The sequence below is a fragment of the Eschrichtius robustus genome, chromosome 2 (assembly GCF_028021215.1).
Source record: "Eschrichtius robustus isolate mEscRob2 chromosome 2, mEscRob2.pri, whole genome shotgun sequence".
Lineage (NCBI taxonomy): Eukaryota > Metazoa > Chordata > Mammalia > Artiodactyla > Eschrichtiidae > Eschrichtius > Eschrichtius robustus.
Genome location: NC_090825.1, coordinates 105,557,322 through 105,585,177, shown reverse-complemented (window position 1 = coordinate 105,585,177; position 27,856 = coordinate 105,557,322). Strand labels below are relative to the sequence as shown.

Below are 27,856 nucleotides of genomic sequence, written 5' to 3'. Positions count from 1 at the left end.
TTATGTACTATGAGTCCATTGTACATCTCTTATATAACTTAAAGTACCTTTTATTTTTAAAAAATTCTGGGGGAGGACTTTGTTACTTTGAAATAGGGCATAATTTTACAACTCTTATGGGCATTTTAATTTTTCTCTCTCATTCTCAGCCAAATATGCTTGATCTTCTTATGGGAAATGTTTCTCATTAATTTATTTTCATTATTTTTTAGGGCTTAAGGCAATTTTCCAATGGCAAAATCACTGCAAGAGTCGTTATCTCTTACTGCAAGTATTTATAAGCTTTGTATATTCTAGGATGATTTTATAATTATTTTTTAACATAGCATTTGGCAATTTTTATCTGCTTTCCAATGTACTTTTAAATTCATTTTCAGTCCAACTGTATCTACTTAGTATGGTCCCAGCATTTTAAATTGGTTATCACTTTTATATCTTATCAAAAACTTCTATCAGGAATGAGGAAATGGCCAGTATTTTTTGGGGGGGGGGGGCTCTTCCTGAGTCATTAAGTTTTTAATTTTATTTTAACACTGGAATACAAAATAAAGAGTTGAGAAATATATGCCTCTATCATTTATTATTAACTTAGTTTCATTCTTCATTCTAACTACAGCAATAAACAGTTCTGTGGTATTGGTCCTTTAGTTTGACCTTTTGTTGTAAAGATAAAGTAGGTTTTAAAACCAAGACCTAGAACCACTAACTTTTTTTTTTTTTTTTTAGTATTAGTTGTTTTGTTTGTTTGTTTGTACTGCAGGTTCTTATCAGTCATCAATTTTATACACATCAAAGAACCACAAACTTTTGTTTTTCAGTTTGATCAATTTATCCTTTTTCCAATTAACCTCCAATTCATCCTCCATGCTGCCACCAATCCTCTCAAAACACATATCAGAACATCACACTTTCATACTTAAAAGCTTTTGAGAGTTTGCCTTTGTGGTAAAGCCCAAACTGAGCCTTATCACCCAGCAAATTCCCACAGGTATATATCACTTCAGCAATCCTTGCTACTTGAATTTCCCAAAATATTACACGTTCTCACTCCTCTATGTCTTTCCCCATGCTGTTCTTCCTTCTTGGAATGCCCTTAACTATCTGGTCAACTTAATTCTCACTAGTTCCTCAAGAATCAAAGGTTACTTCCTCTTAGAAGAGCTCCCAGGCCAACCTAGACATCCTTCTTCTTTGCCCTCATAACCCCTGGGGCATCCAGGGAGTAGATGACGTGGACTTTGTCAGAGTAATAACACACACTATTTTATTCACCATTTTCTTACTCATCTCTCCACTAGCTGGTAAACTCCCTGATATCAAAAGGGTACACTGTTCATCTCTACATATTCTTACCACATATGGAGGGCTCAATAATATTTCAAGATTTTATCCCATTTAATTGCTAAACTATACTACTACAAAGGGAAATCCTGGAGTTGAAATAAAATGATTACAATACTAGTGAATATAAACATAGAAAAGCAATTAAACCTTTGCTAGAAAAATAGTTGTTCAAAATTAGAGAAAAAAATTATGTTGTTTCTATAGAGAACCTATGGACACTTTCAAGGGCTTAATTAATAGTTAGTTACTCTGTAAGTTCATTTAAAAGCTAAAGGTTTTCTTTTCATTGGCATTCCTGTATTCTCAGTAAGCACCCCTGCTCAAACATGGCTACATTTGGTCATGATTTTTGTAGACCTATATTCACCTCAGCTGTGGGCAAAGTGAGGTGACCATGAGTATACATTCGGGAGCAGCAAAGGGAGGGACCAGGATGCACTGGGATTCACGCAATATAACTAACAAAGAAAGGTACAGGAGTCAGGGGCAAAGGAGCAATGGAACCAAACTCTCAATGGCAGCCTTTTGCTGTGCTAAGAACTCTTGGGAAGAGTTGAGTCCCCATGGCTGAAGAGCACAATTCCTAGGGCCTTTCTGTGTGGGCTGGTAGAGGGACCCATCCCAGCAAACTTCATCATAAAAACAATGTCTGGGAACACACCAGAACAAACCCTCAATAATTAGCAGATTATTACAGTCTACTGTAACTGAAGGACCACCCTGCTTCAACGCGTTCATGAAGTGCAATATAAATATAGTTTAGAAAAGGTAAAGTTTATATTATAAAGTCATTTTAAATATATCCTTGAAATATAGAAAGGAAAAGAACTTTAAGCTCATTTTGAGAACTACCTAAGGCCTTTGATGGTCTTTGATGAAGGTCACATTGTGATACAAGCAAAAGAAGACTTTAATGGACCCCGAATGTACATAAGTGTCATACATTACCCAAATAAGGAAAGAAAATGAAAAGCACAGGTGGGCATAAATGCACACCAAGTATAACGCTAAGAATAAATAAATAAACTGTAACATTAACATCAATATAGTTATAGGTTTCATGGTGATTAATACCTTTACTTTCAAGCAGATTCTAATAACTCTTTAAGGGCAATCTGAACCAAAAAAGCTAAAGGTATTTGAACTGAAGCCATGAGTTCTGAACTCTGCAGGGCCACAGGCTTTGCAATTTATGACATTTTTTTTAATCTCTTCCCTTCCTCCGTTCTTGATCTTTTAAATGTTATTTGTCTTTTGCCTTTATTATAAATACCCTTCCTTGACTCTTTTTTTAATTTCAAAATTTCTAATAGTAGTATCTTCATTTTATCATAAATATTGGAAACTACAGGCAGCACAAAGCATTCAAGATTAAGTTGACCCCATCATACTGAATACCTTAATTTCCTTCTTATGAATAAGTCCCTATAAACTATATTACTGTCATTTGTTCAAGGTTTTAAACTTTCTAATCATTTAATTTTAAAAGGAAAAATAAAATATAATGGATTTAAACTATACATGAAGCCTAGCTCAATTGAAGAATCTATGGAGGATGGAAAAAGTTTCCTGCATGGATTATATTTTTCTTGCTCTGCTAATTTGAAAGGGTCTATGATTAATTTCTATGATTCCCTTGGGTCAACATGTACGCCTCCCCTAACTGTTTGAAATTCAAACCATTACATAAGCTTCCTGTCAACTTATTTCTCTCTTCGCAATAATTTATTCTCTCATTCCATATCTAATTATGATGTTTTCAGGACATAAGTAAAAATATTCTTTGGTCTTTTCACTAAAGGCTGCATAGAAATCTCTGATGGAACCAACCCTCCACATCCTTCATCTGTATGTTACCTTGTGCTGCTGGTCATCTTTTCACATAACCAACCTCCTCTCCTCAACTAGACTACAAGCTCCTTGAAAGCAGAGTCCATGTCTTTGTCTTGTCTTTCATTCCACTCCTCTTTGATCTCTACTTCTCTCCCCACTGGTAAGAATATAACAGATGTTCAATAAACGGCTGTTAATTGAGATAGGTCAAAACTTGGGGCTGTGGGGCATGCAACATCCACATTGTTTTCAGCAGTGATCTGAGAGGCTGAAGAGTAGTCAGGGGATTGTATCCTGTGAGTCACAGACAGTTGATTTGAGTCTACAGGCTTGAGGTGAGAGATTAATAACTGAGAACGGGATCCATACCTGGGGAAAACGCCCAAGTAACTTTGAGAAACCATCCCTGAAGTGATCTGTTCCACCAGGAGGTGGCGCTTTAGCTCAGGACCACTCTGCTGGCCAAGTTTCCACTTAATCCGAAAGGTATCTCTCTGAATTTATAGAAACATTTTCCCAGCAATGGAACGGGAACTAAAACATGAGCTGTATCATCCCAGAAGATCTTGCTATTGTTAAGGAAAATATAAGAAAACTAATAGGAATCTTATTTAAAGAAAAGCTTTGCTTTTCCAGCAACTGAATAATCCTAGCAACAGTCTTCTCTTGAACCACAGGTCTTTCCTACTGTACCTAGGAGGTCTCACTTCTTGATGCAAGGTGTACATAGAGATAGTTTCTTAAAATAAATTTTAATGTGGTAAGGTCTGTGTGCATGTGCCTACTTTCATATTTGGCAAGACATCAATGGCAGAAAATGTCTAAATGGATAAAAGTAGTAAAAAAGTGATTTATAAATATTAGGTGTCATTTGAGTAAACAAATACGGAGTGCCATTAACATTAGGATCCCTTTCCATGTATGTGTGTGTACAAATGTTAAATACATACAAACTGCTTGTTCAAGGCTAATTAGATGAGCAGGTCAAGTTTATGCTTTATTAATACCTGGGTTGAAATTAAATTAAATTTTGATTATGCTCTATGAATCATCTGCTTCACTGGATTAGATTAAGAGAGCTAAATTTAAGAATATAATCAACTACAAATTCTCTTGGCAATATCCTGAAAAACTCAAAATTATGCATTGGGAGACAAGGGTATGAGTCAATAATTTTATAAAATGGGATCCAGGGCCTTTTCAAAATACTTAAACATCTCTATGCTTATGGCCACACTGGATTAGAAACAAATAAAAAATCATCTCCATGATATAAATGCTGTTTCCAAATCTACACTATCCAATAGAGTCATGTAGAGACATATCAAAAATGGGCAGAGCACTTGGCTGTCTTTCCCAAGAGCACCAACGGTCACATAGACCCAGCTCTAAACAATCCAGGAAGTGCTCCAGAGAAAGTTTCAAGCCATGTTCTCTTACTATTGAGGACATACACTTTTTCTACCTGGCCCAAGTTATTAAATTCTTAGATTCATTTTCTCCATGATGAGCCAGACTCACGTTCATCATTAAAAAAGAAAGAAGGGAAAACAACCTTAATGAAGACATTTGCCTTAAAAACTGCCACAATCAAAGACAGACCTTTTCAGATGCAATTAAATCTTTTTCCAAGATAATTTATCTTATTAAAATATGGTAATTTACCATGGTTTCAGGTTATTTGAAACCTTTCTAGGATTGAAAGCTGAAGTTAATGTCTTGCTACAAGCAGTATAATTTGGACCAAAGAGATTCAGGGAGCATTTTATATTCACACAAGCACATAAAAGCTAAAACTGTCTAATTTTATCCAAGGTACTTAAAGGAATGTGATGGTGCCCTAGGAATCTGCATATGCTTCAGCATTGGAGTGCAAAGGGCAGACCAGAAAGAATAGAGCTGTCCTCACTGAGACGGATCCACCCTGTGCCTGGCAGCACCCTAGGCTGATAAGGACTTAGGAAGAAAGCTCTTGCAGAGATGTCATTTTTGATGACATCAGGATGCCCAATTCAAAAATCAGCATGATTGGAGGTTTAATGAGGCACTTTGTTATTCCCTGCAATAAAAAATAGAGACAGAGTTCTTCAGGCTTAATTACCACATCTGTTATTAGGCACTTTACCGTGATTGACTGGAGTGTATGTCGGACACGGTGCCAAAAAAGCCTCCCCATGAAAGCAGCTTCCCTCTCACTGTCTGAATGGCAGCGGCCTCTGTTACAACCAGGATTTCCATGGCAAACAAGCAAAGCCTGGAGTGCACAAGCCCCCGAGCCAGCTGAAGGCATTTTTCCTGGTGCCAGTTAAGCTGAGAGCAGGGCCTGGGCCGCTCGCTCTGAATTCTGCTTCTCTCTCCTTCAGGCTCCACCACACTTGCCTGCAGCCCATGATAAACAGGCACAATGGGGAGAGGAAGCAGCAGGGCAAGACCAGGAGGGGCCCAGTTCTGGCTTTGTTGTGGTGCCTACTTGCAGACATTCAAATTAGGAGTTACGATGGGATGCTGCAGATGAGACGCATTTGCTAGCTCCCAAGCTAATTATGACTTTAAAATATGCAGCTAATATGCAACACCGGGAAGGTGCTTTCTCAGGATACCAGTTCCTTGGATGCCTTGGGCTCTATGAACTAACCACCAAATTGGATTTTAGGAACTTAACATCTCATTCTATAACATACATATTAGAGAAACTTATTGCCATTGCTCCGGTCCCCAGTAAAGCTGTTCACTGATTCCTTCAAGTCTGTGTATGGAGGCCAGTGGGGATCTACTAATTAAATTGCAGTTCATTTGAAAAGAGTTGCCTTTAAAAAGTACGCCATCACTCAACTTTTTAAAACTGCAAAAATCCAGACACCCACAGCTCTCTGTATCCCTGTGCAGGCAGTAGCAGGGGGACAATTACTAGCACAGAAAACCATTCTTTAGACCAGACCTACAAGCAGGAAATCTCTTATCTGAACACATGCCAGGTAGGGAAACAAACCAATACTCACCTAACCAGAGTTGTCTCAAGTAAACAGAGACCCAGTGTTACAGAAGTCGTGACATATGGTTGTAACATAAGAAATGAGAAAAGACAACATATATACCTTGTAAATATTCTTGTGGAACAATGAAGTGTAAAGAAGAATGTCCTTGAGGCCTTCTCTCTCTCTGTGTTTAATTTGCTCTTCGAGGATGAGACTGTATAAATTTATGATGCACTCCCCAGTTGGATTTTTATACCAAGCAATATCCACGGTGTTTTGGATGTGTGGTTACTATCAATGGTGCTTTGTGCATAGAATATAACCCAGAAATAACAGTGAGTAAAGTATGAGAAGTTGGCAAGCGGGAAAAGGATTTTCTACGCTATTAGAAGAATCAGGGCAGCATTTAATAAAAATAAAAGGAATGTATGGTGTTTTCTAAAAAGGAATGAAAATTTTAAAAAGTCATTGTCTATACACTGGAGGCATTTCAGATACGGAACAACTTTTTCTGTCCTTGGGGTGGAGACTGAGTGTCAATTCCCTAGAGGTTTGCAGCTAAGATCTGCCCACTTTTCAACAATCTTTCCAGCCTGAGGGGAAAAAATGAGCTTTAGGAAATAAATCTCAGACTTCTCAGACAAATGGCAGTCCAGTTTGGTGTCACACACTTCCTGCAAGTCGTGATTGCTAAAGGGCCCTCTCATATTCCCCAGACTTCTGAAATATGGCCTTTCTCTCCTCAGCCCCTATAATACAAATGATTGAGGCTCTTTTCTAACTAAGCCTTTCCCTTACTCTCTCTTTTCTCTTTATCCACAATGAGCCTTTGTGATCCCTTACGAAGAGAAGAGAGATGATAGAGCAGGGTGAAAGTGAAATCAACCAATTCTGAAATTATATCAAGTCCATCTGCCAACAACAACAAAAACAGAGCTATTTCAAAGCAAAATTCCTTCAAAAGATAAAATTACACAAGTAATGGTTTTTGTGGTATTACAGAGAAAGGAGCTATACGTTAAAATATCTAAAAGCAATTTAGCAGTGATCTCTTGGATATGACACCAAAAGCACAAACAACAAAAGAAAAACCAGATAAACTGGATTTCATAAAAATTTAAAACTTTTGTGCATCAAAGGACACTATCAACAGAGTGAAAAGGCAACCCACACAATGGGAAAAAGTACTTGCAAATCATATATCTGATAAGGGATCAATATCCAGAATATTGAAAAACAAAAACTCCTACAACTCAGCAACAATAAGATAATCAACCTAGTTAAAAATGGGCAAAGAACTTGAATAGACATTTCTTTAAAGAAAATACACTATTGGCCAATATGCATGGGAAAAGGTGTTCAACAGTCACTAATCACTAGGAAAATGCAAATCGAAACAACAATGAGGTACCCCTCCACACCCATGAGGATTGCTATTATCAAAGAAAAACCCCAGAAAATAACAAGTGTTGGTGAGGATGAGGAGAATTTGGAACCTTGTGCATTGTTGATGGGAAAGTAAAACACTGTGCTGCTGTAGAAAAGAGTATGGGAGTTTCCATTAACTAAAAAATTAAACATGGAATTACCATGTGATGCAAAAATTCCACTTCTGGGTACATACTCTTTTGAATTCTTTCAAAAGAATTGAAAGCAGGGACTCAAACAGATTTGTATACCAGTGTCATAGCAGCATTATTCCCAATACCCAAAAAGTGGTAGTAACACAAATGTATATTAATGGATAAATGGATAAACAAAATGTGGTATAGCTATACAATAGAATATTATTCAGCCTTAAAAAAGAAGGATATTCTGAAACATGCTACAACATGAATGAAACTTGAAGACATTATGCTAAGTAAAATAAAGCAGACACAAAAGCATAAATATTGTACGATTTCCCTTATATGAGGTACCTAGAGTAGTCACATTCATAGTCAGAAAGTATCAATAGAAGGGTGGTTGCCAGGGGCTGGGGACACAAGAAAACGGGGAGTTGCTGTTTAATGGGTGCAGAGTTTCAGTCTGGGAAGATGAAAAAGTTCTGCAGATGGATGGTGGTGATGGTTGCACAACAATATGAGTATATTTAATGCCACAGAACAGTACACTTAAAAATGGTTAAAATGGCAAACGTTATGCCTACGTTATCACTGTTTTAAAAAAGAAATAACTAGAAATAAGCCAAATGCTAAGGAGTAAGTAACAAATATCTGCCCAATAAGTAGGGACTTCCTGTTTGCTTCTTTTTTTACTTGTCTGCATGATTACAACACACATCACGCCTTCTTCCATGGATCATGCATGGACCTGTAATCTAGTCTCTAGAACTCAAGGGTGGGAGGAGGGAAACATCAGCAAACATAATAACATCTGTGTGATCCTGTGTCAGCCAAGTGCCACCACTGCCTTCTCTGCGGGGGGCAGGGTGTGGGGGGAGGTGGCATAATGTAACCTCTCTGCCCTCCTAGAGAGCTCTAAAACAGATGACAATTCCTCCAGAACCAACAAACAGAAGCCAAAATGGACAATTTAGTTCCCTCTCAACTTTAAGCAAATAGAAACTAAAGAGCATCCAACATTTTGAAGCCACCCTGCCTGTCAGAATCCCAGCTCTTCACTGTCTGCCTGAATTCAAAACTCCAATTCGCTTGTTTAACTTGGAATGAACTTAGGGATGTGGACTTGTGTGCACTTTTTACTTTCTCAGAGAAGTTCTAAGGAATTTGAGGTTTTGGAGTACCTTGCCTTCCTCGATTTCAATTCTAAATTCCTCAACTTGGACTTTCTGGGTCAAATCGAAGTAGCTCTGCTTTGGGGTTTTATTCTCCCCCCCTCCCCACTCCTCTAATGGCTAATGAAGTTAAGATGACACAAAACAATGCTTTTTTGAGTACAGAATGCAGATCTCAATCCCTTCTGGCAGGTACTCCTACAGACCAGTTGTTATTTATAATACCTATAAGGGAGAAAAGAGATTAAAAGATCAAGTCTCGCTGCACTTCCCCACAAAGCCGGCCACAGCTGTACCAGGGCTTCCGAGCAACTGGTCGGCAAGGAGACAGCAAGCCTTCTGTTGTCCTGTCGGGTCTGCTCAGGTCACCGCATGTGGCGTGGATTAGAGAATCCTGGTTCTCTGTTACCCAGAGGGGCAGGAATGGGCTTTCCACACCACGCTCCCGAACTGGGGCTCTGTGCCATCACCGGACGCTCTTTTCAGGGTCTCTTGGGGAACAGCAGCAGATATCAGATTTTAAAGGCTAACAATTCCTTTTCTTTCTTTTTTTTTTTTTTTTTAATTTGTGTGTAAATTTTTAAAAGACAGACACACAGAGAGAACAATTCATTTTTATCCGTTTTCCTGAAGATCTGTCATAATGGAGTAGAAGAAAATGTATCCAACGTGGATAGAAAACGGTAGTTTAGATTTGATCTGAAGTTAGCTATAACCAGGGACTTTGCTAAAGTTGTGCTTTAAGTTCCACATGTTGCAGCCAGGCTGCACCAAAATCAGGAGCCAGTGCAGAGGAAGAGCCTCACAAAGGCAGCTGTCCCCAAACTCACACTCGGCTTCTCCAGGGCAGAGAAGGGGCAGAAGGAGCAAGCTCTGTAGGTCACATGGCTGTGCTTCCTCCATTTGGTGGCGAGCCCCGTGGCCACTGCGAAGCTGCAGCTCTGCTCAGGGTGCTGCCGGCAGTGAGCCTCACCCGCTCAGCCGCACCCTGCCCTCCAGACATGCCCCAGAGGCTTCCCAGTTGAGGCCATGGGGTTGCAAAGGGCCTTTTTGACCTCTTCATCTCATAAATAAGGAATAAGGCATGAAAGAGTTTTTCAGGTGTCTAAGATCAAACGGTGGCAGACGTGGATCTCAGATCAAGAGCTTTTGGCTCCAGATGCATGGCTCATCCCACCATTCTGGGCCACCTAGTAGAGCTCTAAGGGGAGGTACACTCCCTCACTCTAGAAGCATTTATTTGTTTCACCCAAGGCCATGCGAGTATGTATATATATGGATTAGTGACACTGACCTTGAGATTGACATCACTGTTTATGCTTTTCATTGGCACCAAGATGAGAAAACACAAAAAAACTACCTCAAAATGATACAATTCTAAAAGTGGGCAGCTACGCTCATGAGTAATGCTGGAATTTCAAACTTGGGTGATTCCACCATCTCCCACAAGTCAGCATAAAGTACATTTAAGGTAAAACTTGAACCACGTCAATGAAGTGAAACGTCCCAAAAGTCAGTCTCTCCTTAAGCAATTTTGCTTCATCTGGACTTCTTTCCTCTAAACATGGGGTCCCCACTGGGCCTTCAACAATGATCCTGGAGCCTGACACTGACCACCCGCAGGCATCTTCACTCTCCCTAGCTGCTCAGCTGCCAACAACTGCTGGGACACAAAGAATGGGTGGGACAGTCACTGCACACAGCTTTTTCTTTGTGGGCACTGTGGTCAAAGCCTGGCAGAGGTCATCTCCTCACGTCTCAGGGAGCACACCATGGAAGAAAGTGCACTCTGGTTCCCAGTACACACTGAAGAGGTTTGCTCTGCCTGGGGTCTTACTTGTGATGGATCCAACTCCTAGACAGAGACTGGGAAGCTGCTTTTGTTTTAACGAACTCATTCTTAGAACTCAGTGAAAAACTCACCTGGCTTCCGAAGCCCTATATTTACTGACTGACACTTTGTTCTGAAGATCTGCCTGTCAGGCCGTGGTTGCCATCCTCCTCAGCAGTGGAGCCTGACACATTCCCCATCAAAGGAAACAGACAGGGCACGTCAGCCACTAACCCATGAAAACACTGTGGTCTCCCTTATGTGCCAGGGAATGAATCTACATGTCATTGGGGCCTTAATGACATAGCCTCATTTTCACAAAGAATACAACCTAGCCAAGAAATGAAAAATTCTCTTCCAAGTTCCCCAACTAGACAAGAGTTTCCTTAGATCAAGCTATAAGAAATCTTCTGTGGATAGAGAGAGAGGTAATGTCTCTGTCTGCCACACCTTAACTCTGCAAATTCAGAAGGAGCAGAGTTTTGTCCTTTAGGGAGAAGGCAACCCATAAGCACACACTTAAAATTCTAAAGGCAAATTTGGGGGATCTCTTTCAGAAGCTCTCTGGATGTCATAACAACACAATATCCTCAATCAAAGACAATTACACTGGAAGGTGACAGCTGAACCTAGAGGGTTAGCTTATAGGATGATGATCACGATCATAAAAATTAAACCCTACAGCAGTGATGGGCTGCAGGGAGGCCCTCCAAACAGTCCCCAGTGGCTGCACAAACAAAACTACAAAGCATCATTTACATCCTGCCTTGAAAAAAAAGCCAGGATTTCTTTTTCCTTCCCTAGCTTGGCAGAGCTCCACGTCATAAGCTTTTTGTTTTTGTTTTTGAATGGCGGAAGAAAAGTGCCTTTGCCCCAGGCTGATCTGCACCAAAATAAAAGTAGACCATCTGGCTAGCTCTCCTGAGGAACTCTATGCAGCTGAGTCCTTGGCTGGGCTCGGGCACAGTCCTCACCCTTCTTGAAGGAGGATGTCTTCTTCTCAGTGGGAAGAACCACCTGACCTCTCCTGGCCCAGGTGAGGTGCTTCCTGGCTGGCATGGCCTCCATTACTGACCCTCCCCTCACACTCTCACCACTTCAATTCCTCTGCCTCCTATGAAAGTATAGCTAAGAGGTCAATTGTTCAAAACCTGAAAGTCCAAAGCATAAATTGTCCACCCATTCCCTCACCTCGCATCCTCTGGACAATGGTCCTCACTCGTTATTGACTGTTCACCAATTGTTAGCATCCCCACTAAAGGAAAGATGGGGTCCTGAGGAAGTTTCCATTAAGCAATGATGATACCTGGTGGCATCACTGGTGTACAGTGGGAGACAAGGTCAAAATTATCCATTCAAATGAGGATTAGGATTGTGGGTCAGGTTCTCCTCTTCATGTTATTCTTCTGTCCCTATAGTTCTGAATAATCTCGAAATTAGGTCCACAAATGCTTAAGTTCCTATTCTATGAAAAGAAAGAAAGAGAGAGAGAGAGAAGGAAGGAAGGACGGAAGGGAGGGAGGAAAGAAGGAAGGAAAAGGGAAGAATGAAAGAAAAAAGAAAAAGTTTATATGTCTTGGTCTGCTAGGGCTGCCATAAAAAAATACCACAGACTGGGTGACTTAACAACAGAAATTTATTTCTCACAGGTCTGGAGGCTGAGAAGTCCAAGATCAAGGTGCTGGCCAATTCAGTTTCAGGTGAGAGCTCTCTTCCTGGCTTGCAGATGGCCCCCTTCTCACTGTGTCCTTATATGATGGAAAGAGAAAGTTCTGGGGTCTCTTCCTCTTCTTATAAGGGCACCAGCTCTACTCGATTAGGGCCCCACATTATGATCTCATTTAATCTTTATCGCATCCTCACAGGTCCCATATCCAGGCACACTGGGGGGATAAGACTTCAAAATATGAATTTGGGGGACACAATTCAGTCCATAGCACTATGCTTGACTATCTGGGGGCTGCGAGATAAACAATATATATCCCATGTGCTCAAGAAGTTTATATTCTAGAATCAATTTATGCTAAAAGTAGAAGGGCCCTCACACTTTATGCAGTCTCTTCCCACAAGTTCCAAGGATTACTTCTAGATACATTCCAAGAACGTACTTCTTGATTAGGGGGTTGGCTATTTTACCCTAATTCCCAGAAAGTGCGCTCTAGAGCCCGCGATCCACAACTACTGAGCCCACATGCCACAACTACTGAGCCCACGTGCCACAACTACTGAAGCCCGCGTGTCCAGAGCCCGTGCTCTGCAACAAGAGAGGTCACCGCAACGAGAAGCCTGCGCACCGCAATGAAGAGTAGCCCCCGCTCGCCGCAACTAGCGAAAGCCCACGCGCAGCAACAAAGACCCAATGCAGCCAAAGATAAATTAATTAATTACAAAAAAAAAGCCTCATCCTAATTCTGTATTAGAGATAAATAACTTTTCTTTTTTTTTTTTTTTTAAGATTTATTTATTTTATTGACTGATTGATTGCTATATTGGGTCTTCGTTTCTGTGTTAGGGCTTTCTCTAGTTGCGGCAAGCGGGGGCCACTCTTCATCGCGGTGCGCGGGCCTCTCACTATCGCGGCCTCTCTTGTTGCGGAGCACAGGCTCCAGACGCGCAGGCTCAGTAGTTGTGGCTCACGGGCCCAGTCGCTCCGCGGCACGTGGGATCTTCCCAGACCAGGGCTCGAACCCGTGTCCCCTGCATCAGCAGGCAGATTCTCAACCACTGCGCCACCAGGGAAGCCCCAATAACTTTTCTTTTAAAAAGATACTATCATCATTAAAAAATATTCAGGCCCATGAGTAAATTTAACTGTTGTTGTATTCCAGAATATTTTAAATTCCTTATTGATTATATCAGAGTATATCAGAGATCAGATTTCCTAACTTCTGTGTTTAATTAATAGAATCTTACTTAAGCACATGAATAATTCATTCATAAAAATCATAAGCAAAACTTATTCCTAACCGTGTTAATTATTCTTCCCCATTTTAACATTATTTGGTGTTAAATAATGATAACATGTTTATTGAGAGCTTATTATGTACCTACCACTATGCTAAATGTAACACTCTTTGAAATATATACTGTTATCATTTCACAGGGGATGAAAAGATGCTTAGAGAGCGTAAGTAGCCTGCCCAACGTCAAGAGGGTTAGGGGTGACTAGATCCTGACCCAGGGTGTCACATTTCACACAGTAAATGACACGGCCAGCCAGGAGTAGACCCAGACCATCAAAATCTTGTCTCCTAGCTCATGACTTTAAATCACATGTGTTTGTGTAAATCAACAGTTAACCTTTAAGCCCAATGCCCAAAGGAGGTATACAGAAGGTTAATCAGACCTCTCACAGCTGTGCTAGAATCATTTCAAAGTGAAGAACTCCAAATTTTCCTTTAGGAAACCAAAAAACGCTCCTATTGTCTCCATTTGAGTCTACCAGCTCCATATGGTAACAGCAAGCTAGGATGTTCTATAGGTACAATGACCCACACTGATGATGAATGATGTCCTCTAGATAGAAAAAGGATCACAGGTAGCCCATGTGTCAGAAGCATTGTTTTTGCTTATAGGGCCGTTCCACCTTCACAGGTATTGCTCCTGGAGCTCATTGTGGAGCTCAGGAAGTGATGGCTGAAATAAGTGAGAGAGATGAGACAAAGACCCCACACCTCATCTCACTTTCTCCCAGTTAGAAAAATGAAAGAAAAAAGAAAATAATAGCAGTCCAATATTAGACTTCAGGAGAGTTGTCATCTAAAGATTCAGAAAAACATCCATGACCCAGAGTTGTTCTCTGATTTTTCCTGACAGATTACAGTGAACAGGAGGAGGGTGGAGAGTGGGAAGGAGAAAATTTACTAGTTGACCAACTTGGAGGGGCACTTTTGTTTTAGATTATGAAGAGTGGGGCTCTGCTGACACCACTGACCTTTTAGGCACTGGATTTGCTGCCTGGAAAAGTAGAACAATCAAATATGATGGTGCTGGTCCATTGCTTTCTGACACGCAGCTCTTCTGGCTATGGAAGTAAGGGCAAATTCAAAGATATTTAAAGCTCCAGGCCCTCTTAGACCCAGCAAGACCCAAATTTTGTGACAGCTGGGGTGCTCAGAGTTTATTGTTTTCCATCACTGCTACAGTTTTAATTCTATGTTAAACATCATGCTTTAAATTTTTTTTCAAACTTTTAATTGAAGTATAAAATATATACCAAAAATGTATACACATCAAAATTAAACAGCTCAATACATTTTCACCAGACGAACACACCCATTTAATCAGCCCCCAGATTAAACAGAACAATACAAGCATCCCAGAAACCCTCCTTGGCCAGGGCTTTAATCCTGACACAAAAATAAGTCCCAGCAAGCATCCTATGCCTAAAAGTGCATTTAGCATTAAATGTGGGACCTGAACGACCACAGTGAAAGACATCATATCCCTGCCCTATTTTTTCAACACAAGCTGCATCTACACAGAACTTCAGGCAGAGCACAGTACTCACCCCTCACAGCACCGAGGGGCGAGCCTCTCCAAATCACAGGAATGGAGCCAAATGAACAGGCCTAATGACAACGAATTGAAAATTAATGAACTAATCAGGAGGCTGTTGAACACAATTCTTCTGCCACCTGCCCTTCTCCACTTCAAAGGCATCTCTATCACTGGTAAAACCAAATATCCACTTAGTAAAGTATAAACAAACTGCAAGGGGGCAGGGGGAGTGGAAACATATGAATAAATAAGCCACTTGCCTCTCTGCAATCCACTTGCTTCTCCTCCCTTAATGGACTTACAATGATAGTCTGTAATCAAGGTGCAGTGATGGACTCAATGACAAGAAGCTCTAAGTGACCTCAAGCAAATCATGTATTGCCTTCTCCTGGGTACAAACCTCCTTTAGCCTGATACGCCCAGTCAGAAAACCTCTTACCTCAGAGACAAAAGGATTCCTACGGCCAATGAGCACTAGCTGCCTGACACTGTGTAAATGGGCTCTCCATAACCCATTACATCCAGGGAAGGCTTTTCCCTTTTGGCTTAACCCAAGGCTGCACTCTGTGCCTAATTTGCAGAAGAAAAAAAAAAAAAAAACATAGCCACCTACAAATGTCCACAGGAACAAGGGACTAAGTTTCCCTTTAAAAGGAACCCAGAGGCAAAGGCTGAATGAATGACAAACTTTTTCATAAAGGGAGTAATCAGGCTAAAAGAACAATCCTGTGTGAAAAGTCCGTGACCTTTACTGAGGCTATGACCTTGAATTTGAATCTTCTTCTGATGCAAAGAATGTAGCCAATTGTTGGGCTCTGGATTAGATCTTTACAGAAAGTTTACAACCCTTTCCCTCCAGGGCTAGAATCTAGTTTGGAAGTTCGGGGTGAGGATTGGTATCTACATGACACCTGGGGAGTCCCCCAACCTTATAACTGTCCAAATATATCAGTAACTTTCTGATGCATTTAACTGTATTACAACCTCAAAAAATTCTCAGCTTCTAAACTGATACCTGAGTCTAGATTTGGAAGGAAATTTTTAATATATCGTATACCTGGAGACCACACCACGGAACAAAGAATCGTTCTCTGAGATCACAGGCCTTGATTTAGGCCAGCTTTCAGATCAGATACTTGTTTTTGATGAACCTGGGGAAAAGAGGCTGAGAAAGGTACCTTTGCCTATCATGGACTGAGGGAGATCTTTTTTATTTTTAAAATCAATAGTAAAGCCTTTCCATAAGATAAGTCACTGGGCATAGTAGGAAACAACTCTTCTTTGGCCAAAGATCAACTGGGAGTTCTAACAGACTTGTGTCCCTTTAATGCCGTGTCTCATGCTCCCCAAAACCAGCAGATTAATGATGCTTCCACAAAATTACTTTTTTCCTTCCCAAATCCTACCTCTGACACATCGCTGCAAGTAGTTTAACTGTGAAAGGCCTTGACCTCCTTTCTTTGTCTCTCTGATTCAAGTGTGTCTGTTTCCTTGGGGCTACCAAGCTCAGTTGGATGACTGACCGCAGTGGAATGGGGCATCAGCCAAGCCCCGAACAATGGGCCCCTTTCTCCGGCTGTCACATGAACAGCGTTGTGTTACGGCCATTGTCCCTCCAAGCAGAGACGGAGAGGCACAGTCTCTCACAGACCAGCTATTCTCTCTGACCCCCTCCGACCAAGTTACTAAAAATTAGAAACGAAAGGAAAGGAAAAGAGAAAAGAAAAGGAAACAAAATTCATGCCTTCTGAATGGAGCGATATAGCCCTAACAAGAATTATTAGTGCAACCATGGACCATCTGTGTCAGAATAATACCTTGTCAAAAATACCCGTCCCCAGTGCTCACTTCAGCAGCACATATACTAAAAAATATACATCCCTGGTCCCCGCTGCACACCTACTGAATCAAAATCATTAGAGGTGAGCCAGTATCTGCCGGTGATTCTTATGCCCCTGAAGTTTGAAAGCAGAGGCCTCGAGCATTTCTAACCTTGCTGATGACCCGATTTTGCACACCTATCTGTTCAAGGGATGTACAGGAGGTGGGGGGATATTGAAAGGGCAAATACGTTGTACCGTGGTTATCCTATCTTCGTGTGAGGGAAAACATCTGGGAGAAGAGAGGTGAGAAAGATGAGGGCACCAAGGAATGTGGGGAATGAGACAGGAAATTTTTTTAAAATAATAATGGCTGTTGAGAAGATAATAGGAATTTGGGGGTGGGGTCAGCAGTGAGCAAAAAGAGGGAGGTACAGGGAGAATAAAAGGAGGTGCTGTAGCAACCTGGCAGAGGCTTCAGAAAACGATGGACGGTGAGAAAGTTCCAGTGGTGGGATGCACAGATGGCTGTCAAAAAACAAGCATGTTGAATATTCAGCGCTAAGTTTCAAGATGTGAACTTCATTGTCCTAAGCCTTAAAAGCCATTCAGAGTTGAATGTTTGATGATAGTGTATGAAGTGAAGGAGAAATGAAGCGAAATCCATGGTTGGACGGATGACCTTACGCTAAAAAAGACGGTAGAGTAGCATGGCAAGATCATCTCTAAACCTCTTAAAGGAAAATATGAATTCAGATTCGGATGATGCTAGAAGAAACAGGAGTCCTGTCTCCATCCACACCCCTAAGAAGCACCATAGTGGTTGAAAGAAATAACAGTTTTCTCATTTCACACCTTCTCATGGAACGGGGACTCAATTTTTTACTTGACTCTCAGTTGGGTTCCCCAAACCACATTGGGTTTATATAATAGAATAATAGCAGTGTAATATGAGAGGCTCCTTTAAAACACATTAGTGCTGTGGGCACAGGCAGAATCTAGTCCTATAGCCCCGGGTGTGGCTGTCATAAAACAATTCTCAAATGTTAACTCATTACTCCTATGGAATGGTTTAGTAACTTGCTTAAAGATGTCTTGCAAATTCCTGCAGCCATGTGTTTGCATTCCCCTGTCTTAAATGCCTCATGTACTCAAATCCTCTCTCCTTCAAGGCCCTACACTGCCAGGAAACCTCTGGTGAACACAGAGACTTCTCTCTAGGATGAGCCCTCAGAGCGGCTCTCAGAACTATCCACCTGGCCCTGGCTACACTCAGCCTTACACAGTCACTTGTATTTTTTTTTTTAATCTGTTTTTTTAAGGCAAGTATCTTGGTAATTCCACACGGTATTTATCCCTATGCCCTATACACCAAATACATATCTGATGGAGCCAAAATAAAACTCACACCAATTACTTTCTTAAAGAGCAAAAGTCACATCTTGTCACGATTCCTTGTCCGAAAAAATAATAAAGTAACCTTCTCAAAATATCAGTGGGGGTAGATATTTGAAATTTTTCATTTTGATTGTAGAATTAATCCCCTGGACCCAAAACAAAGATTTCATACTTTTATTTTGTTCTGTGTGAAACAAACTGAATTTGTGGGGTTTGATTTTCAATTTGTCACCAAAAATTATTTTTTTTTAAAAAAAAAGACAGACAAGCATGATTCTTTACCAAAGGTATTTAAAAGTTCCATCATGGGAATGATCACCTGTGGTAAGGTTTTAGAACAAACCCAATCTGTGCAGCTCAGCTGGCTTGGCCAGGATGTTAAGGACTCGGCATTCAGTCACCCTCTAGATGGGGCCTCCTTGCTCCCAAAGATAAGAGGTTTTTAACAGATGCTGATATCCTTCACATGTATGTATCAAGATGAGGCTTTCTACGCTAAAATACTTTTTTCTTTGTCTTGGATGAGGGAAAGGGTACAATTTATTGCCCTCTAAGCAGGAAATTGAGGTGGTTAAAGTGCTTTACATAGTTTCTTTATCTAAGAGTATAAATCACTGGAACTGAAACAAGAAAAATCACTAGTAATGAACATCTATAATAACAGGATATATTATCACGTTCACACTTTCCAGACTGGCTAATTGCACAAAGTATGCATCATCAAACAGCATCCAGATGGTGACCTGCAGTTTTACAAATAAAGTTGTATCAAGGAAAATAACATTGGTTTGCATCTTTTTTTTTGTCATAATATGAGTGATCCTTTTATTAATTGCTATAAATTAATCTTCTGCAATAACTATTTTTTAAAAGAGTTAGAATGATTACAGTGAAAAATAATCTTAAATTGGGGAAAAAAGAGAGACAAGAGACAAATATAAAATCTTGGAAAATTCAGAGAGAGAGAATAAACGAATGAATGAGTAAATCAAGAGATTAGGAGATAATTTAAGAGACAACAGAAGTACAGCCAGATGCAAGCTTAAATTAAGCTAGAAAAAGTTCATACTGGAAACAATTGAAAAAGAAGACAAATCAACAGAACCCGATGAATCTTGTGTTAATTCTTAAAGCTAAGCTAATTTTTAAAATGAAATACTGGGTACACATCCTTGAGAAAATGAGAGCAGAGTTTGTTCTTAATATTGCTTTGTTCGAAGTCCAAACAAACTGGATGTCTGTACTTCATTCATTGATACTGCTACCTTCCTGCTCTATGTCATTGGAACTCTCTTACTTCAGCCTACGAAAGAACACTGTTTTGTTGTTTATTTTATGGTGGAGCTGCCCATGAGCTAAAAGTTCAATTTTTGAAGCATCATTATCTTTGTCATTACCCTGCAATTTGTTCACTTGTTCAAATAGTATTGCATATTTCCATGATTACAAAAAATATAAGTGGAAAATGAAAAAATTAAAAACCTAATCGTAATTATAAGAAGACTTTGTCTCATAAACTTAATATGTGAAACAAAGATGGAATTTATTAGACATGCCAAAACAGCAAATCTTTAGCCTGAACCAGACACTTATTTAACTTGAACAGGTCAACTGGGGTTCAAATAGGAAGAAATATCAAAATTATAGAACATTTAAAGAAAGAAAAATTAAAGAAAGAAGTAAATACTGAATACTGTGTCTAAATGGCAAGATATAATTATAAATTTATAATATACTTGTTTCTCTAGGACCAGCATTCCCTGTAACATGTAGGCTTTTGGACAATCTTTGGACCTATTTTTAGGACTGCATCCTGTACTCAAGTAGGAAAAACAATATTGAACCAGTCACCATGTCTTTGATCAAATACAAAAAAAGATGCAAAGATATTTTATAAACTAAAAAGCACAGGGTAAACCATTACAGTGCCCTGACACTGTCATTCACAACCAAAACTATCCCAAAGGTATGATAAACTCAGCTCTTGTATTGTAGTGCTGCCACAGTGTTGAACATGTAACATTAATTCAGCGGCATCTGGTGTTTCATAAGTCTTCTTAGGATATTCTATTTTGTCCTTTTTCAATCTGTGTTATTAACTTTGTAGACTCTGTCTAGCCAAATTGTAAATTCTTGAATGGCTTCTCCACAACCCTTAGTATGTACACAGTGACTGTCCCAAACACTTTGTGTGCTAAGAAAAAGTCAACTGCATTCATTCATTCATTCTTCCTCCACATTCTTTAGGCATTTATTATGTAACTACCCTGTGCCAGCCATTGGAATAAAGGCTCAGAATAAGAAATGATAAACTCACCAATCAGTTGGAGGAAAATTCAGGTAACATAACATAGTTGATAACAGTATGATAGATGCTATATTAAAGCCATCCACAAAGCAGAATAGGAATCACATGAGATACGACCGTTTATGTGAGCGAACTAGGAAAAGCTTCAGAGGGGAGGTCTTAACTGAACTGCATCTTGAAGGATGACTAGGTAGTAAGAAGTTGGTTAGACCAAAAAGAGGAACAAAGACATTTCCCGCAGAGGGAACAGCGTACACAGCCAGGTCCGGGAGGAGTGAAAGAGGCAGTGTATTCTTTAAGGAACAGTAACAAGATCAACGTCAGTGGGGCTGAAAGGCTGGAGAACAGGGAAGCAGAGAAACAACCCAGGGAAGATTATATGTGAAGCTGGTCTTGTGTATCATGTTAGGAGGTTTGGCTTTATGCTGTAAGCCAGTGTTTCTCCAAATGTGATTTGAAGTCACCTCAGATTCATTTGGGGATCTGCTCAAGTGCAGATTTCTGGCCCTTACATCTGGGAATGAAACTCCAGAATCTGCATTTTCAATAAGTACCCAGGTGACACTGATGCTTACCATCTGGGGAGCCGCCAAAGATTATTAAATAAGGGAATGACACAATCAGATTTGTGTTTTAGATATATGCTGTTAAACAATCACAAGGAAGGTAAATCCGCTGCTGCTAAATGAGCTTGTGACTTGGGTTTGCATTAGAACCATCTGGGGAACTTGTAAAACTGCAGACTTTTCACATCTCGCCCAAGACTTATTGCACCTGAATCCAAGCAGAGGCAGCTAGGATTTATATTAGGTAGAGCTATTATACATGAAATCACCATTTTACCTAGGTCAAAAGTGGTCAAATTTTGGCAGTTTCTCACAGCTTCATCTAATACTTTTAATAAGCCCCGCTCCATGTTTCTGATATACATCAAAGTCTCAGAATAGCTGATGAAACACAAGCAGAGCTAAATGCCTTTCCTTTTTTATTATCAGTGTCATTACTCACTTTGACTGACATGCAATGATGTGACATACTTTGTGTACCTAAAACAAATGTTAAAAGAAAAAAATGATGCTCAAACACAACCACCAATGAACTGAGGCTAATTTAAGGATGTTAGAGCCAGAAGGAACGCCAGAGATTATCCAGCTCTTTCCCTACCTCCCCACACATGATGAAGCTGGTGGGAGAAGTGCCCTGCTAGAGGTTATACTGAATATTTTGTTCAATTCCTCAGTGATACATGCTCTTCATTTTAACAGGTATTGAAATCATTAGAGCTAAAAAGTGTTGGGGATTTAACTTTTATAGAGTGCTAGTGCCACGTGAAGCCCTAAACTTGATGTGTGTGTGTGCCTGGGGAGAGGGCTGGGCATAAAGCAAATACTTGTGTATATCCATTTCTAAAATGAAGCCAAAGAATTTAAATAATATAGAACCTAGAACAGTGCTTGAACTGTAATAGATGCTTAATAAACATTTATTGAACAAATGATTAACCTCTAAAAAAAATAGGTTAAAGGAGGTATAGTAATGCAAGGAGTTTCTAAGGCAATGTAGTTTACAGGCTGTAAACTGATTGTAGATTTCCCACCTGCTAGCCTGTCCCAAGCACCACTTGGCACCCAACCATGACCCCTCCTCTACAAATCCCAGCCCTGCCACATGCACTGTTCTTTCCTCTGAAGGGTCCCTAGCAGAAAGCAATACAAACACCACGTCTGAGCAAAGTTTGACAATACATCACATTCTAGGTGGGAGTGAAGCCCACATGAGCACAGCTTTCAAAGTCCATTCAAATAGGAAGAATAGCTAACACTTCATGACAGCTAACAAAAACTATATCATCACGATACAACATGTTAATAATGTTAGAATAATAATGATGATGATGCTAATAATAATAATAATAGCTAATATGTGCTTACTATCTGCCAGGCTTTTTAGCACTCCACACACATCCACTCATTTAATCCTTTGGACCACCTTCTGGTGTAAGCATTGTTATTATTCTGATTTTGTAGATGAGGAGAGAGAGGTTAAGTAACATCCAAAATCACACAACTGGAAAGTGGCAGAGTTGACAGTTGCCCCCAGGCCCCCTGGTCCCAGAGCAACCCATTTGTTGAACTCTTTGACCCCAGAGCAGCACAGCAAAAAGTACCGTGCAAGCGGACCTCTTGGAGCATTCACATCCGGAAAATGATCTGGTCCCAGTCTTTTCATCCATAAGGAATGAAGCACCTTTAGTTGGGAAGACCATACACAAAAATATAAAGGAGAAAGGCCAGGAGAGCCAAGAAGAAATGGCATTTTCCTCTGCCTTGGGATAGCATGGATATCACTGCCTGAGAACTCTAGGGCTAACAAAATCTCAAACTTTAACTTTCCCCTGAAGAATCTGGGTCCTCATGTGGGGATATTTTCTAAAGAAGTATCAAAGATATCACTACATTTCATCTACTCCGTGGTATCATTCTTATTTCCAGAAAGAAAAATAAAGACAAAATATTTCCCTAAACCAGGGGTAAAAGTTCTAGATGAAAGGACTTTAAAAGACCAATAGGAGACAGATCTTTCCATGGTAACTCTGGCTGGAAGAACCGCCCTTCCCAACATTCCCTGAGGTGCCAGGTATTCAAACAAATAAGAGACTCCTTCAGTTTAAGTCACCCAGCCTGTGATCCTGACGCCCCTAAAGGACGCTGAGAGCGCAGTAAGAGGAAGCCTCCCCGCGTCTGACCGCACAATCTGAATATCAAGTCCCGCAGAAAGAGAAGTTTAGAAAACAAGATCCCAGAGAAGTAAAGCCGATCTGAAAGCAAGAGCCCCGCCGAAACTGCTTTTCATTCTCAGTCTCATTCTCCCCAAACCTCCCTACACCCAGCTATGACACCGGTCAACACAGAAGCAACACAAACAAGGAAATACAAGGGCAGAAATTATGCAAAATAAAATGCGTAACGGGGGCATTTCCTCATGAAAACTACTCCAAGAAGTTCCTACCGAGACCCAAGTAACAAGACCAAATCCAAACACTAACAATAAACCCTTGAGACAAGTAAACAAGTCAGACTGAGCCCGTCTCATCCCTCCTCACGGGGCACCCGGGGTATCCTGGTTAAGGAAAATGTGCCCTCACCCATAAGAAACCATCCAGCGTCCAGCCAAGGTCCAGCGGTTGCCAGAACGGAGTTTGCCGAACTCTTACCCGAGATCCTGAGATTCGCAGTGCAACCCTTTTCCCCTGGTTTTCACGCAACGCCAGCGGAGAAGCAAAATCTGTTCCAAACAGCGCAGTTAGCCTCCAAGCAGCGTCCCAGAAGAGAGCGATACTTGGAAGTCTTGGTTAAGGCTCAAAGAGGGAGACGCACGGGAAAGGAGGCGGGTCTCTGCGCGTTTCCAGACCCCCAGTTTTGCGCACGGGGAAAGTACTCGTTGCAAACTTAAGTAAGGTTTTCTCCGTCTGGCCAGAGATGCTGAAGGAGGAGGGGAGTAACCCGAGCCGGGCCCGGGATGCGAGCAGTTGCCGCTGCTGCAGCTGCTGCCGCCGGGGCAGTGACCGCTGGAGGGGGGCGTCCTCGGCGCCGCGCGCAGTCCCTAGTGTGACCGGCAGGGTCCTCCTGGCCCGACTCCTGCGCCCGATCGAGGATCGCCCCTGTCCTGAGAGGCTTCCACCGCGCCGAGGCGACTCCGCCAATAGTCTGGCTACTAAACTGGCAAACCTTGGGGTCACCGCGTGGGGGTGAACCTAGAGGTGGCGGAGGGAGTGCCCGTCTGCGTCCCGACTCACTCTCAATACCCCAGTGTCAGAGTCCCCGGAGGTGTTCTAGACCCTCTACGAGGAGTGGAGGGTTGGGGAGAGCACCCGAGCGACCAGATGGAGTGGACGGCACGCCCCAGCGGTGCCAGGGAAGGAGCGAAACCATGGGACAGAGAAGGGAGGAGTGACCTAGCGGTAGAAGAGTGTGCGCTGCGGCAACAAAGTGGTTGGAGAGGTGGGGCGAGGAGTTGGGGGGCGGGGGACGGAGGGGGCCCACTTTACCGAGGCTGGGCAGAGAGCGAACTCCAAGGACCCGCAGGAAAATCCCTCCAGACCCGCGGAGGCCCCGCGCGGAGATTTGTTGGGGAATGGCTCCCTCTGCCGACTCGCCGGGGAGGCCCCGGGAAACCCAAAGACGCAAAGTTAAAACGATGAAAAGGCTTTTTTCCCCATCTGTGTGTTGGGCGAGACGTGAATTCTAGAATCTACTTCTCTGGCTGATCACCTTGCTCTTACTTACGAATTACCCTGCGTGCGAACCACCCAAGAAGATACAAACTTCTTATTCGTGGAAAGTTGTTGTTTTTTTTTAATGTTAAGCTGAATTCTATCCTCCCCCATCCTCCCCAAAAGGTTAGTGCTCCATATTCACGCCAGATGAGCCACTCCTACCAGGCTTCTGTTCCTTACATTAATACGAACTCTTTCTTTTTAGGGAGACCTCAAATGCATATGCGACCCCAGTCAATAACAGCACCTGGCAAACAGTCCATGCTCAAAGTTACGCTTGAATGGAATCAATGAACGTATATGTTTGGAGCCCCTCACCATCCTCTTCATGACCTTGGGGTAAGTTTTCACCCCTGGACACAAACAAGGGGAGACTGTTTCTGTTTGTTTGCTTGTTTGTTTACCAGGTATCATCACCCCTTCTTCTGGTTAACAGTACCTTCATTTTTCTTGGGGGACCACCCTGCCACACTCAGGGCGGTCTGGATGGGAAAGTCAATCAGGATGGTCCAGCTTTTCCGGATCCAAGAGTGGGCACCTGAGCTAAGCTAGTCCCCTCAGACCTTCTCTGCCACGAATCCTAAGTTTGATCAGAGCAACACAAGGAGGAATAAATCTAGAGTTGATTGATCCATTTGACAGTGTTCTAGAGATTGGCCATTAGGTCACGGCATTTATTCCCCAAAGCTACCCTGCTTTATGCTTTATGAAACCTGGTTGCTCTACTTCCTTTGATTTTTTTTTTTTTAAACATCTTTATTGAAGTATAATTGCCTTACAATGGTGTGTTAGCTTCTGCTTTATAACAAAGTGAATCAGTGATATATATACAATATGTTCCCATTTCTCTTCCCTCTTGCATCTCCCTCCCTCCCACCCTCCCCATCCCACCCCTCTAGGTGGTCACAAAGCACCGAGCTGATCTCCCTGTGCTATGCGGCTGCTTCCCACTAGCTATCTATTTTACATTTGGTAGTGTATATATGTCCATGCCACTCTCTCACTTTGTCACGTCTTACCCTTCCCCCTCCCCATATCCTCAAGTCCATTCTCTAGTAGGTCTGTGTCTTTATTCCCGTCTTGCCACTAGGTTCTTCATGGCCTTTTTTTTTTTTCCCTTAGATTCCGTATATATGTGTTAGCATACCGTATTTGTTTTTCTCTTTCTGACTTACTTCACTCTGTATGACAGACTCTAACTCCATCCACCTCATTACAAATACCTCCATTTCATTTCTTTTTATGGCTGAGTAATATTCCATTGTATATATGTGCCACATCTTCTTTATCCATTCATCCGATGATGGACACTTTGGTTGCTTCCATGTCCTGGCTATTGTAAATAGAGCTGCAATGAACATTGTGGTACATGACTCTTTTTGAATTATGGTTTTCTCAGGGTATATGCCCAGTAGTGGGATTGCTGGGTCGTATGGTAGTTCTATTTGTAGTTTTTTAAGGAACCTCCATACTGTTCTCCATAGTGGCTGTATCAATTTACATTCCCACCAACAGTGCAAGAGTGTTCCCTTTTCTCCACACCCTCTCCAGCATTTATTGTTTCTAGATTTTTTGATGACGGCCATTCTGACCGGTGTGAGATGATACCTCATTGTAGTTTTGATTTGCATTTCTCTAATGATTAAGGATATTGAGCATTCTTTCATGTGTCTGTTGGCCATCTGTATATCTTCTTTGGAGAAATGTCTGTTTAGGTCTTCTGCCCATTTTTGGATTGGGTTGTTTGTTTTTTTGTTATTGAGCTGCATGAGCTGCTTGTAAATCTTGGAGATTAATCCTTTGTCAGTTGCTTCATTTGCAAATATTTTCTCCCATTCTGAGGGTTGTCTTTTGGTCTTGTTTATGGTTTCCTTTGCTGTGCAAAAGCTTTTAAGTTTCATTAGGTCCCATTTGTTTATTTGTGTTTTTATTTCCATTTCTCTAGGGGCTGGGTCAAAAAGGATCTTGCTGCGATTTATGTCATAGAGTGTTCTGCCTATGTTTTCCTCTAAGAGTTTGATAGTGTCTGGCTTAACATTTAGGTCTTTAATCCATTTTGAGTTTATTTTTGTGTATGGTGTCAGGGAGTGTTCTAGTTTCATACTTTTACATGTACCTGTCCAATTTTCCCAGCACCACTTATTGAAGAGACTGTCTTTTCTCCACTGTATATGCTTGCCTCCTTTATCAAAGATAAGGTGACCATATGTGCGTGGGTTTATCTCTGGGCTTTCTATCCTGTTCCATTGATCTATATTTCTGTTTTTGTGCCAGTACCAAACTGTCTTGATTACTGTAGCTTTGTAATATAGTCTGAAGTCAGGGAGCCTGATCCCTCCAGCTCCATTTTTTGTTCTCAAGATTGCTTTGGCTATTCGGGGTCTTTTGTGTCTCCATACAAATTGTGAAATTTTTTGTTCTAGTTCTGTGAAAAATGCCAGTGGTAGTTTGATAGGGATTGCATTGAATCTGTAGATTGCTTTGGGTAGTAGAGTCATTTTCACAATGTTGATTCTTCCAATCCAAGAACATGGTATATCTCTCCATCTATTTGTATCATCTTTAATTTCTTTCATCAGTGTCCTATAATTTTCTGCATACAGGTCTTTTGTCTCCTTAGGTAGGTTTATTCCTAGATATTTTATTCTTTTTGTTGCAATGGTAAATGGGAGTGTTTTCTTAATTTCACTTTCAGATTTTTGGTCGTTAGTGCATAGAAATGCAAGAGATTTCTGTGCATTAATTTTGTATCCTGCTACTTTACCAAATTCATTGATTAGCTCTAGTAGTTTTCTAGTGGCAGTTTTAGGATTCTCTATGTATAGTATCATGTC

At 41.1% G+C, this 27,856-nt stretch overlaps 1 protein-coding gene across 2 annotated transcripts in view; it reads right to left on the bottom strand.

Annotated features, from left to right (window-relative positions):
• The window catches only part of MEGF10 (multiple EGF like domains 10), a 370,667-nt gene that overhangs the window by 131,684 nt on the left and 211,127 nt on the right, over positions 1 to 27,856 (bottom strand). The window contains exon 1 of one of the 2 annotated variants that reach the window (XM_068535792.1): positions 23,961 to 24,326. The exons of the other annotated variant lie outside the window; for it this stretch is intronic. The gene's annotated coding sequence lies outside the window, so the exon portion shown is untranslated. Of the gene's footprint in view, positions 1 to 23,960; positions 24,327 to 27,856 lie in introns of those variants that run through there. 2 annotated transcript variants of the gene reach the window in all.